The sequence below is a fragment of the Crocodylus siamensis genome, chromosome 1, assembly GCF_052110815.1.
Source record: "Crocodylus siamensis isolate JL-2025a chromosome 1, ASM5211081v1, whole genome shotgun sequence".
Taxonomy (NCBI): domain Eukaryota; kingdom Metazoa; phylum Chordata; order Crocodylia; family Crocodylidae; genus Crocodylus; species Crocodylus siamensis.
This window is the reverse complement of record NC_143395.1, coordinates 88,671,224-88,684,668: the sequence shown is the minus strand read 5'-3', so window position 1 is coordinate 88,684,668 and position 13,445 is coordinate 88,671,224. Positions and strand designations below refer to the sequence as shown.

The 13,445-nt window shown below is 44.1% G+C and overlaps 1 protein-coding gene across 1 annotated transcript in view; it reads right to left on the bottom strand.

Moving 5' to 3' along the window:
- ARMC2 (armadillo repeat containing 2) overlaps positions 1–4,858 on the bottom strand; it is a 130,146-nt gene extending 125,288 nt beyond the window's left edge. The window contains 1 exon segment of the mRNA XM_090031771.1: positions 4,714–4,858. The gene's annotated coding sequence lies outside the window, so the exon portion shown is untranslated.
- Between the last annotated feature and the right edge of the window lie 8,587 nt (positions 4,859–13,445).

The following is a 13,445-nucleotide window of genomic DNA, read 5'->3' as shown; positions in this document are numbered from 1 at the left end:
TGCAAGACTTATGGCTAGCTGCATAAGTGCTTATAACAAAAACCATGAATATAGAAAGGATGAGGGGAACAAGGTAAAATAATGTGGTTACATTAGCTTGCTACTGTGTGGTTTGATCTTAACTTCTACCTATCTCCAGTTCTTGAATGCTTCCAGCTCTGCCTGTTTCCGTAAAACCTCTTTCTTTTAGAATGCTTCCTCCTTTTAAAAAAGAATCTCAGTGCTATCTCTACCATTTTAAACCACTACTTCTTTCCTTTTTAAATTATAACAATTATGCAGAAAATGAAACATTCCTTGGCTAGCCCCAACTTGTCCTTCCCTTGGCCCAATTACTGCCACTTCTCTGCAAGCAATCAAAGCCCCTATGACAAAACAAAAGTTACAAATTACAATCCATCCTCCTAAGGCCCCAAAAGAATGATCCATGCTGCTGCCTATAGAAAGGCTCTGTGAGCCTTCCACAAGCTGCTCCCTAAAAAGGGGAGTTATGAGGTCAACAGCAAAGGAAAAGTGATGCGTGTTCTGCTCCCCAGGTCCAGCACAGTTAATTTCTGGGAAACTGGAAGTGAGCAGTGAGCCTCTCCAACCAGGAGCCACTACCCAAGACGGATTAAAAAAAATAAAATAAAAAAAAATAAAAAAAAATCAATTATTAAAAAACAAACAGATTTTTAAATTTAAATTGGATTTTTATATTTTTATTCACATTATAATGTTTTCCTTTTTAAGAATACACCATCTTAAAATGAATTCTGAATTTAATACAGCATAGCACAAGTTATAAATTTAATATAAATTTAGGTTTCTGGCTAGATGGTCTTGCCCTCCACTCAGGATCAGACTGATTTGGGGCCAGGAAGAAATTTTAGCCCATGGTCAGATTGGGGGTTTTGCCTTCCTCTGTAATGGAAGTATGGCCCTCTACCTGGGATCTCTTGAGTGTATAGTTACATTTCATAGAAGCAGGACATTGACTGCTATGGTTCCCCTGGTTTACTTGTGTCTTGTGTTGTGTCACAATTGGCAGTAGTCTTACTCAGAGGTCAAATTATAGATTGTATACAATGGTTTGGATAGGGATGATCCTGCCTCACGCAGGGGGCTGAGGGGGTTCCTTCCAGCCCTACTGCTCTATGATTCTATGACAATTAAAAATAATTTCAATAAAAGAATATGTTGAGTCAATGAGCCTCTACTAAAAACTCTGGAGTTCAAGACTGGTTTTCTACTGGATAAAAAAAAAAGAGGTGAAAAACGTCTAACTTTTGACATCAAGCTTTAAACATATGGCATGATATTTCATATATATGGGGCTTTACTCTACAAGGGATTCAGGGTCTAACACTGCTGGATGCAAAGGATCAGCAAAGTCATCTCAGCTGTTGGAACCTGGCCTCTGACTCCACCAGACCCCATCATGTGTAGTACTTGATCAGGATGATCCACTGAGCCTACTTGAATGGCACCAAACTCTGCTTTGTTCTACCTGAGCTCCAATTAGCTCAGCACTCAAATTATGAATATTTCTGATTCTGGACCCATAATAGAAGCTTATTCTCCAGCTCATGGAAAACCAACCATCTGCTCAGTAATTACCAACCCCCTGCTTCAGAATGGTTCTGGGTTCTTCAGTGAAATGTTCTTTCTTGATCCTTTGCATATGTACTATGTTAAGTTTATCTTCTCAGGTGCCTATCCATATCTCTATACTAAAATACTAGAGCAGAGGGTTACAATAGTAGAAAGGAGGAGGAGGGTTTGGGGGGTTGGGGAAGGGTAAATGGGAAAGTGTATGATGGGTTGTGTCACAGGGAGGAGGAGGCTTGGTTTGTTGTTAATTTCTGTTCAGTGGGGAGAGAAGCTGAGTAAGGAGCCGTGTGTCCAAGAAAAGGACCAAAGCTGGGCTCAAAACAGTGTAGGAAAAAGAACAACAATCTATGAAGCATAAACTAGTTTTGATTTCAACACCTAGAAACTGGAGGAAAAGTCTACCATGGCTGCAGGTTGCAAAAAAGACCCTATTTGGGAATATTTTCAAGAAATTCTGGTACCACTGGGAAAAAGGAATGTGACAAATGTAAACAGTGCAACAAAGAGATGCAAGGTTAATACTACTGTTTAATAAGTTAGTTAGTTGAAAACAGACATCATGTTTTGATTTTAAAAAGGTTTCTGTACCCAAAACATTAAAGTTGTTTAATACAGTTGGAGTGCTGGTTTCTGTGCCATCTTACTGAAGCTGGATATGAATATGAGCAAAAAGTTAATAATCTAGTGAAAAAGACTATTTATTTCACCATTTTATAGCATACTAAAAGACAGTATTTCTAACCGTCCAAATAGCTTAATATTAATTGTATAAAATATTTGGATTATGAAGTTTTACGTTACACTTAGATCATATTTAATACGTGGAATGTTAAATTATGTTATATTTAGAACACCCTGGAACCCAGGGGTTCTCAAACTTTGTGATACCGCGACCGAGTGCTGGACGGCAGCAGCGGGGGATGGAGAGCTCGCACATAGCAGCTGCCGCCACCATCCACCACTCTGCATCACCACTGCATGCCACTTTCCCAAGCTGCTGCACACACTCCCTAAGAAGTTTATGGCCCAACTTTTAAGTTGCTTGCAACCCCCCCGGGGGTCACAACCCACAGTTTGAGAACCCCTGCTGTAACCAATTGTGCGTTAATGGATAATGCCATGGGTTTGTCTGCACAGCTGACTCCAGGCTGGAAGGCTGGAGAGCAGGGGCATGGCGATGAACCAGGACACCTGGACTCTATCCCTGCTCTGGATGAGAGGGGGAGCTTGGAGTGGTGCATCTAGGGATGCTGGAGGTCTTAAAATTGCTCATTTTATCTCCGTGGAGCAGACTGAAGTTTCCTGGACATGAGCTATGCTGCAGCACAGCTCAGAGTTAACCGTCACCTGACACAACATAACTTTGAGATGCTCAGAAAGCGCTTAACACGAGTTAACAAGTTTTAGCTTTCAGATGCTTACTTTTTAAGCACCCTTAGTACGGTCCAAGTGTAATATGCAGTTTTATCCTGAATTTCAATTGCACTTAATAAGTGATAGCTGAACATATGACAATACCCTTTTCTCTTCCAAAAGGTTGCTCCTCGGGTCTTATCTAACACGCTTCACTTAAGACAAAAGTAGCAGCAGCACAAGATCAGAGAAGTTCAGGTATCTTTATAACCAGGAAGCAATTTAGCATAAATCAGCATGAAACCTAAAAATCTTGGTCTCAAAAGGTGAAGGGAAAATTCCAGCTGGACAGAAGGCCAGTCTGGAGGTGGCAATCCGTCACCTTCAACAAAGTCCAAACAGTTTCACCAGGCCTATAGGTAATGAACTGGCTCAGGTAGACTAGAGGAACAAGGACTGAATCACGGGTCCCTTCGCTCTTGAAAGTCCTGGTCCTCAATGCCTGAATCTGCCAATTCCAGGAGACAAACATTTTCCACAGCAGCCAGCTCCCAAACAGGAGTTCCCTGGTCCAATCAGTTCTCCCTCCCCTTACCAGGATGTCATCTATTAACAGCTTTTGAACAGTACAGTTCGAGAAGTTTCCTCTGGCAACCCTAGACCAATAATGGTGAAAGCTGGGGAAGATAATGGCTAAGTGATAGATTTCTACAGATCAGTGCTTCTTAACCTTTTCAGACCCTTCGAAAACATCAGCTCTTGACTTTCCACTGTTTTTTGATGACAGAAAGAAGCCAGAGCAATGCTTCTGTTGTAAACTCTGAAAACCCACAATAGCTCAGAACGTTTTTAACACTACAGATTCCTATTTGGGTCTATCTGTGTTGGCACACCTAAGAGCACTGACACTGCCAGGCACCCCGCAGCACCCTCAAAAGGCACCCAAAGCACTTGCCCTGACACCCTGGTTGACACTCCCCACTCTAGGTGGCCCTGCTTCAAGGACCCTCCCCTCCAGCACCTGCAACTGCCAAGGTCACAAGTGGGATACCAGGCACATGGCTGAACCACTGATTCCACCGAACTCTCCTGGCACTTGTCATCTTCCACGAGTTTAAAAACACTGTCCCCAGCCTCCTACCAGGAGCTGGAGGGGGGGATGAGGGGGGCATTGCTGCTCTGCCATCTCTTGCACTTGCACACCTGCAGAGACAGGACACCCCAGGGGACCCCCCCCCCCTTCCTCAGAGCAGAGGCCCAGCGGCTGCTGCAGCACTCGGCTGGGTGGCACTTGGTTGGGAGACACTCCAGTAAAGGAAGCAATCCGGGCAGCTCGGCGGAGCCACAAGGGTTAACACCGAAGCTGGGAGCAGGTCCATAAGCCACGTGCCTCTGACCCCCTCCGCCAATCAGCGCATTCCCTCCCCGCGGGAAGGACTGCAATGGTTTGATCCAAACAGGCGGCCACGCCCCGGCCTCCCGCTGGTGACGAGTCTTGCCGGAAACAGAGTTCCACTCTCGCGCCCGGAGACGTCACAGCCTCGCAGCTGTTTCCCACTAACGGCAACAACAGGACAACGGCGTCGGCGATCCCCCTGCCTCGCACCGGGGGAGGGGGAGGGCTGGCCCACTCGAGAGCTCCGGCGGGGGAGGCGGGCTGCTCTGAAGCCGGCGAGCGGAGCTGGGCAGCCTGTTCCCATAGCAACCGCACACGCCACGCCGGCCCCTCCCCCCCTACGCTTGTCCCGGCTCTGCAGCCGCACCTACTGGACGACCCTGCGCGTGGTCTGGGCCTGTCCTGCTGCGTCTCCGCTCCGCTCCTCGCTTCGCCGGCCCGGGCGGCGGCACGCCACCGCCTCCGAGTTGCTGGGCGCTCCGGCTGCCCGGTGTTCCCACAGCTACCAGGCGCGCAAGCGCGGGGCCTGGCTAGCGCATGCGTAGATCAACCCGGTCCGGCGCGCGGAGACACTAAGACGTGCGTTGCGGGGGGAGGAACCCGCTCCTTTGGGGTCCCGGGGGCTGCTGGGAGGGCCTCGCGCCTGCGCACTGAGGCCTTGGGGCGGGCTGGAGCGGTGAACGCACGAGCTGCGCGGACGTGTGTGGGCTGCCTTCTTTCCCCAGCCGCGGAGTTATAGGAGATCGGGCCCACTGGGCACGGGCTTTTCTTAATAAATCAGACTCGGAGAAAGTGAGGGCTGGAAGGGACTTCAGGAGGGTAACTGGACCGTGCTAGTGGCAGGACCAGCCCCGACTAGATCATCCTAGCTAGGGCTTTGTCAAGCTGGGTCTTATAAACTTCCAAGGATGGAGACTCCACCACCTCTCTGAGGAGCCTGGTCCAGTGCTTCACCTCCCTCCTAGTGAGAAACTTTTTCCAAATATTCAACCTAAACCTCCCTTGCTGCAACTTGAGACCACTGCTCCTTGTTCTGCCATCTGTTGTCACTGAGAACAGTAGCTCTGTCCTCTTCGGATCCCCGCTTCAGTAGTGAAGCCTGTTATTAAAAAGCCCTCAGTCTTCCCTTTTCCAGACTCAATAAGCTCAGTTTCCTCAGCCTGTTTTCAGAAGTCATGTCCCCCCTGCCCCTCAAACCAGCTTTGTTGCCCTCTGCTGGACTCTCCAATTTGCCCACATCCTTTCTGCAGGGGAGGGCAGAGCTGGTTGCAGTTCTCCTGATGTGGCTTCATGGCATTTTCTCACTTTTTTGGTTTGCTCACAGTGGATTCAACGTCGTTTCACATTCCACAGATTTAGTATGGTCTGAGGCATAACAGGAGTTCACAATCCAAATGTTTTATGTATTTGAATATATAAAAACTAATATTAAAATATTTGGCTTGTTAGAAATCCTGCCTTTTAGTCTGCTGTAAAATGGTGACACGTTTTTATTAAATTTAACTTTTTGCTCATTTTTGTATGCAACTGCAATAAGATGGCAACTTGAATTTAATTAAACACACAAAACCAGCCCTTCAAATTTACTGAACAGAACTTGAATGTTTTGAATACGGAAACTTTATTTAATCAAAACATGGTGCCCATTTACTACTAACTTATTAAGCAGTAGTGTTAACCTTGCACCTCTTTACTGCACTGCTTACGTCTGGCACAGGTTCCTACCTAACAGTGCTAACTGTGCAGCACCCCTGAAAGAATCTCAAGGCATCCCCAGGTGCTACCACACATCGGTTGAGAATTGCTGCTCTGAGGTGCAGCCATGGACAGATCTTTGATTTTGAAAAGGGGGGGTCAGACAGTGAGGTGCATCATCATATAACACATTGCAGATGTTTCTCCAGTTAAAAATAAACTAAGGAGGAAACGTTACTGACATGCTAGTGGCCTACCGCTGGATTATTCATCTTAAAATGGAAGCAAAAAAATAATAACTTCATTGGAATGAGTTAAAAACAGTCTGTAGGGTTGAGAAATAGGAGTTTCATTACCAGGAGCAGCTAACAGACCGCAGAACTGCAAAACAAAGGCTAGCTTGATTGGTGGAACATCAAGACCATTAAAAAGAGAGGGTCATTAACATCTGTGAAATGAAGAGGTTAGAAGGGATAGGGTAGATTATAATGAGCCATAAAGTCAATTGAATTCTCTCAGCATTGCCTGACTAGAAATGCTGCTGCTACTGTCAGCACTTGGGCACCTGCAGAGTCAGGACAGGGCCCTGACATGCTGGGATTTAAACTTTGGGTGGAGCAGGAATCAAAGCGGGGTACAAGTCCACCACTGTGCGCCAAAGCACTGTGGCTGAGAAATGATGGTCTATGAGGTACAGCTCTGCCCTGACTTGCCTTTCTGCCTTACTTCAGTCAACAATTTCTCTCTGCTTATGAACCACTTCAGTAAGAGAAAGGAACAAGTATCAAAAGCATCCTACCCTAATCTTCCTCACCATGCAGTGACAGTCAGGAATGATCTAGCAAATGCTCTTTAGTGCCAGGTGCAGCTGGAAGGAATTCTGTGCTTCCCCCTTTAAATACAACCTGAGGAGAAAATACATTGGTCCACAGTATTAAAAACTGCTCATACTTCTAACAGCATAGTCAGACCCCTATTCAAGGTGGCCAGTGTGTCACTTGTGACTCTAGGGACACTCTCTGTGCTTAGTTCATATCTGAATACAATCTGAAATTTAAGCTACTGATGCTCAGAAGCTGGCCTGTGCTTCACAAACAATGTAATGAATAAGGCTTACTCTGGTGGGGTTTCTTCATCGCTTTCTTTAATAAAGACTTGAGAATATTATCCTTTTATAACTACTTGGATAAAGTCCTTCAGAAAGCACTTCCCAACTGTATTAAGCATAAATCCACTTTTGGCTTAAACCTATTTTTGGTATCTGCCCATTAAAATACATATACTGTCAGGCTTTTCAGAAGCTGTCTTGGAAAACAAATCCTTCTCAATATGTAAATTAACACTTTCTGAATCTTCTAATCATGACCATGACCAAGTCCCTTTCTTGCAGGAAGAAAATACCTGACAGGCATATGAAAGCAGTAATAAGATCTCTGTGTGTAACCTTACCAAGTTTTACATAGATACCATTATCTCTTCTAGTTTCTAATTTACTTCTCTAACTTATGCAATCTCATATCCAGTTGTCTTTTTTTTAGCAGCCAGGCACTACAAACTTTAGATGGCAAGAAAGCCTCATTAGTATTGTACCCAAGTTTCTTGGTTCCAGTCTCACTTTTAGCCTCTATTTTTAAAGCAATAACTGAAAAACTGCTATTTTCAGCTGCTTTACAGTCATCTCATTCTTCTCTGTTACTTTCCACAAAACTCTTCTATTATCAATGTATTAGAAACATAGACTCAGAGGACTGAAAGGGACTTGTGGAGGTCATCCACTCCGGCCCCCTGCTCACGGCAGCAGCATCCCTGTCTAAACCATCTTATCCAAATATTTATCAAACCTGCTCCCAAATTCCAAAGATGTAACTAGGGATTTTGGTGTCCTGGAGGGCAGGGGACTAGTGAATATCAGAAAGTGTGAACGGGTGAGTGCGGGGGACACATCTTCTTCAGTAGGGGTTGCTGCAATGGTGTGAGCTGTTGCTGCCGTAGTGCAAGTTCCCTGAATGCAGCCTGGGTGGTGGCATAGACTCCCTGGGGGCTGTCATTCTGGCACCCCCTCTAAATTAGTGCCTGGGGCTGGTGCCCTGCTCACCCAACCCTAGTTGCACTACTGTTAACATCTAATCTAAATGAGAGAATAATCTCTTGTCACCATCCTCATAATAATCACCCTTCATGTATTTGAAGTGTTAAGAAATCTACGTCTTGATTTTCTCTTCTCCAGACTAAATAACCACAGTTCTTACAACCTTTTCTTGTATTTTTCCTACACATCCAGTCGTTGTTATTGTCCACTGAGCCCTTTCTAATTTGTCTACATCTTTCTTGAAGTATGGTGCCTAAAACTGGACATAGTACTCCAGATAAAGCTTCACCTGAACTGAATAAAGTGGAAGAATCATTTCCCTTGATGTGCAGATAACACTTGTGTTAATATAACCCAGTATTAGTATAGAGTTCCTAGGCAAATCTTTGGATCTGGTCTCTAGTTCTGAGGTAAAGTAATATTTAAACTCCTTCCTAATATTATCATTTTTTTTAAACAAAGCCACTAAGCGTTCTTTCTTGGCTTCTTGTGTAATCTTCATGTGCATGCTATTTCTTCTCTCTCTATTGTCTCTTCTTCTCTCTATTGTCTAAATTATCTTATTCAAGAGTTATTTTTTTATTCAGCTTGGTTGAGTTGGAAATTACACTAGACCTTCCGTTTGCGGTTTCTCTCTGCTATGTCTCAACTACTGTAACGCTCACTAACATCCCCTCTTCTTTTTTCATTAACTTGGTATTGAAAGAAATATCCCCACCCCTTTGAACTTTTTTCATTAACCTTGTATTTATGTAGCCATGCTGCCTTAGAATAGGAGTATCATCAAAATTCATGAACTATGACTGGGGCAGTTTAAAGTTTCACAAGAGGTACTAAAGTAAAAAACAAGATTCTGCAAGGAAATGTTATAAGTAATTCCTCCAGAAAAAGTAATGAACCAGTTCCATAACAAAATGTACCATGTTCTTTGAAATACTTTCCTTTTTAAGTTCAAAATGTAGGTCTTAACCACTGTTGATAGAGGGGTATTAAACTCAGTGTCCAGACTAACTAAATCTACCTAATTATATCAAACTTAACTGGAAATTAAACAGCCAAGAAGGATCTGGAGGATATGGTGGATTACAAATTCAGTATGTGGCAGCAATGGGATGCTGTTACAAAAAAGCAAATGCAATTTTGGGCTGCATTAACAAGCATTCTAAGCAACACCTGGAAGGTGCTAGTACTGTCAGACTGCTCAGGGCTGATTAGACCTCAGCTGAAATATTGTGTCCAGGTTGTGGAAGAAATCAAACTTCGCGTTGTGGTTGAATCAGAACCGACAGAGCCAGCTTTTCTTTATTTAGGGCTATACTGTGATCACAGGGAGGATTTCATACAGCAAGGGGAATCACCCACTTGTCTATTTCAAAGAAATCTTCCTTCTCTCTAAGTTTTCAGCATTTTTATACTTAAGACAGATAAAGAGAGAAAAAAAATACAATCTTGGAGAAACTAAAACAAGTTTACTTAACTGGACATCTGTGCACAGGGTAATAAGACATGCAGGATTTCTTATCTCAAAACATGTAACTGAAATAAGCAGTATCAGCACTTCTGATCTCTGTCTGTTTTTCTAGTCAAGTAGGCCAGAAGCCTGACTAAATTTACTCCTACATTCCCTAATTTTTTTTTTCAACAAGTTAGATATGTATAGCCATTAGCCTTTCAACTTCTAGTTTTTCTTTCTCTTTACTTTCGGCTGTTTCAACATACAAATTATATACTTTGTTTCTGGTTGACGGGCTATTTCTCATTTGCTTGGCAGCACAGCTTAAGCAACATTGTATTATCATAAACACCAGGCATACTCCAATAAAAACAACAAACAATATCAACAAACTGAATGATGGTAAAGCCTAAGGAACTGAAAATAGAGCTAAACCAAGAATTCAAATTCCAACTATCTTACTCATGTAATTTAGCTGCTTCTTTTCAAATATGTTTACTTAAATCCTGGATTTCTTCTGAATTATCGGGAATATAAGTACAACAGTCTTTACCTATTAAAGCACAGACTCCTCCTTTGCTGGCTAGTGTATAATCTAACGCAAGTCGGTTTTGCAATGTCATTTGCCTTATTTCCTTCATTTCTGTATTTATTTTATCAAAATTATCAGCAGTAGCATTAGCAGTCTTTTCTAGAGATGCTGCAACTTTCTTTATCTCAGAGATAGCTAAACCTGCGCCATAGCTGGGGAACATTATATCCCAAAACCTTTGATTTTCTGAAATTTCGAGAACATTGCAAATTCTTCCTGTAAGGGATGTAAGGAATAGTACATCGGTGCATGGGGTTTAACTAGATTGACTCTTGAGTTCACTTTCAAAATTGTGATTCTATAATTCTATTAATCAAAGCTCCCATGGCCAGTAAATTTTCAACACCGTGCTATCAAACATAGCTGGCCTTATTAAACATACCAGCTGCCTGCCACGAGAGCCTCGCCTATATTAGAGTTCCTTCTTGTGCACTCCTGTATCAGCAACCACCTTTGGAACTACAGCAGAATTGACAATGGGAGAACATTTTTGCTTATTAAAAAAATACCTAATGTAATTTAGATCTTCCTGTCCTATTTATATTCTGTGTATTTTTCCTGTGTGTGTTCTTAAATAAGTACTATGTTCCACCTCACTCATGAAGGTACAGAGGTAGATGAAGCAGCACATTATAAGGGCTCTTGGCATTAACTACTATATGTAGGTTGCTTAACACTTCCCATTAAAAGAAACTGCAAATCTCTACTATTTCCAGCAGGCCTTTGAAATCTGGCACAGGAAATGCCCAGAGGCTAAGGATGTGCTTTTTGTTCACCTCATAAAATTCCATTCAGACCTGGCTGAATTATAAAGTGTTTAAAATCACAATTATCCATTTCCAGTTTGCATTGCCCAGCATAATTTTGGTAGCACGCCAACATCCTAAACACCATGGCTGTGTCCAGATGAGTGTGGCCATGCCATATGTCGTTCCAGAGACTCATCTATGGTGCCACATACCACACATGCAGGCATTTTCTACACTGCTACCTTGCAGCAAGGGGGGGGGGTTGACCCATGGAGACCCAAGGGTCAAAAAACCTGCACAGAAAAAAAGCGGGGCAGTGCATGTGAAGGCAACATGTGCTGCCCTAAGCCAGAGCCTGGCTGGCCATAGCCACACTCCAGCTGCTGGCTAGGCTCCAAGCTGCAGGAGTGATGTAGCTGCAGCTTCCCTGGGCCCCAGGACCCCAGGTAAGGCTGCTGGCCCCAGTCTCCTCTACCCCACTTGGGGTAACCTGCCACACACCAGAGGGTGTGGCATAGACATTCTCCAGTGACAACTAGCAGCACTACAAGGTGTGCCACTCCTAGTTGTCCTCAGGGACCCAAACATCCATGCTCATCTGGACAGAGCCTCTGAGTCTATCTGCATCATGACGACAACAACATGACCCAGTCAGGACAGGCCTAAGCCCACCCTACATATCTGCATCCACAGGCATGCTCCACAGACTTACCCACTTATCCACAGATGTAGACATAATCACTGGAAACTTGAGCAGCTTCAGAGGGAGCCCCAAAGCAGTCTCACTTAGCAAACTTCCAGTGTCTGCTTGGTTCAGGTCTCTCCTGGATGGAATACACTGCCACTACCACATTGTAGATGAGTTTTCTGAGGCAAACCTTCTGTTGGCCTTGGCCTGATCTACACTAATAGTTTACTAGCAAAACCTGCCTTTCATCATACATCCCTGCTTGCTTCCACACTCCAGGCTGAGTGGAGTGTGCAAGCTAATAAAACCTTCAACTTCAGCTAAGTTAAACCAGTTCCTCAGGTGACATAAGCCCTCTAGAAACATAATTCTACCAGAAAAAAACAACAACTTGTGTGGTGGCAGATATTCCTCTACTAGTATAAACAGTCCTCCAGCCACAAAACCACAATACTGTACAACTGTCCCTGAAATTGCTCTGGTTGACTTTTTTAATTCTGCTGCCCAGACAAGCGGGGAATAATCACAGAGGCAGTAAGCCCCCAGTTAAAACTCCCAACTATTTTAGAAATGCTGCATGCATTCAACAAAGTTGTGAAGCACACTTACTTCTGAAGAGGTACAGAAGGGTCAAGAGCCATGTAAAAAGGTGGTCTGGCCCTTTAAGGGAGACAGACAACCCAGTGGTAGGAGCTAGCTTTGAGGCAGCTGAAGCTAAGCAAAGGAGCAGTATGTGGGTCAGAAGTAGATTGAAACTCAGAGGAGCATGCCTTTAGGAAGGGCACTTTCCCGCTGTATGAAGAAAGGTGAAGGCTTGCATTACTTTTTTGAGTTAAGGATTATGATGTTGTGTTATGAGGACTAGTTAAGACCCTCCCAAGGGATTAAAGCCAGACGGAGAGGTTGCAATCACCCCAGCCTACTTATGCACCATCGTTTGGACTATTTCGAACAGCAGATGTATCAGCCCAATTCCAGGCCTGTGCCAGGGAAAAGGGAAGGGGCTGCAGCAAGCTTACTAGCAGAAGAAAGAGCAAACCCTCAAGTTTGTTGTTACCACCAAGATATGCTTGTTATGAACAGCTTGATGTCAAACTGAGCCAGGATCCTACTGCTTTCCTGCCAGTAAAACTAGATACCTCACTATATTTAATGGAGGGTGCTCTGAATGGACTGTACTTATAATTCCAAGGCTACCACCAAAGCCTCCATCATGCTTTCTCTTGACCATCACTGCCTGTGGTAGTGTTCAGACATTCACTCAGCTCTAGTCCATGCTGTTGTCTGCACTTCAGGCACACGTCCCAAAATTCCAGCAGCTGTGGTAGTTGTTAACAGAAACTGGGGAAAAAAAGGTGTTGATGGTCAAGATCTTGTCCCACTCCCTGTACAAGACAGACTATTGGTGTTTGCAAAGCAGTATCCCTGTCACTTGCGGAATTAACACAGCAACCTGCAAAGGATGTTTAATAAGGAACCCTAATGTCCCCCCAGTCCACTAAAATCATTGTACATCTCTCAGCACCACAGATTCCTTGTGCTAAATGAGTTAATGCTTCCCCCCTACAAGCAACTTTAAGAGAGGACCCAGCATATCCACCCCCATGTAAGCAAAGCATAGTGTGACCCCAAGTAGTGGACATATTTGCAAGTTACAGAATTAATGCCCTCCCTCCCACCTCACCGTGCTTGGCCCACAAAAGTGGGGCTAGGTAGATTCCCGTAAGCCCTAGTCACCCAAACCAATTTAATGCTCCTTTCCCATAACTTACAAGTCCCTGGGCATAGATCCTCAGGCATCTCCAACACCAACACTGATCTTTGGGTCTCTGGAATT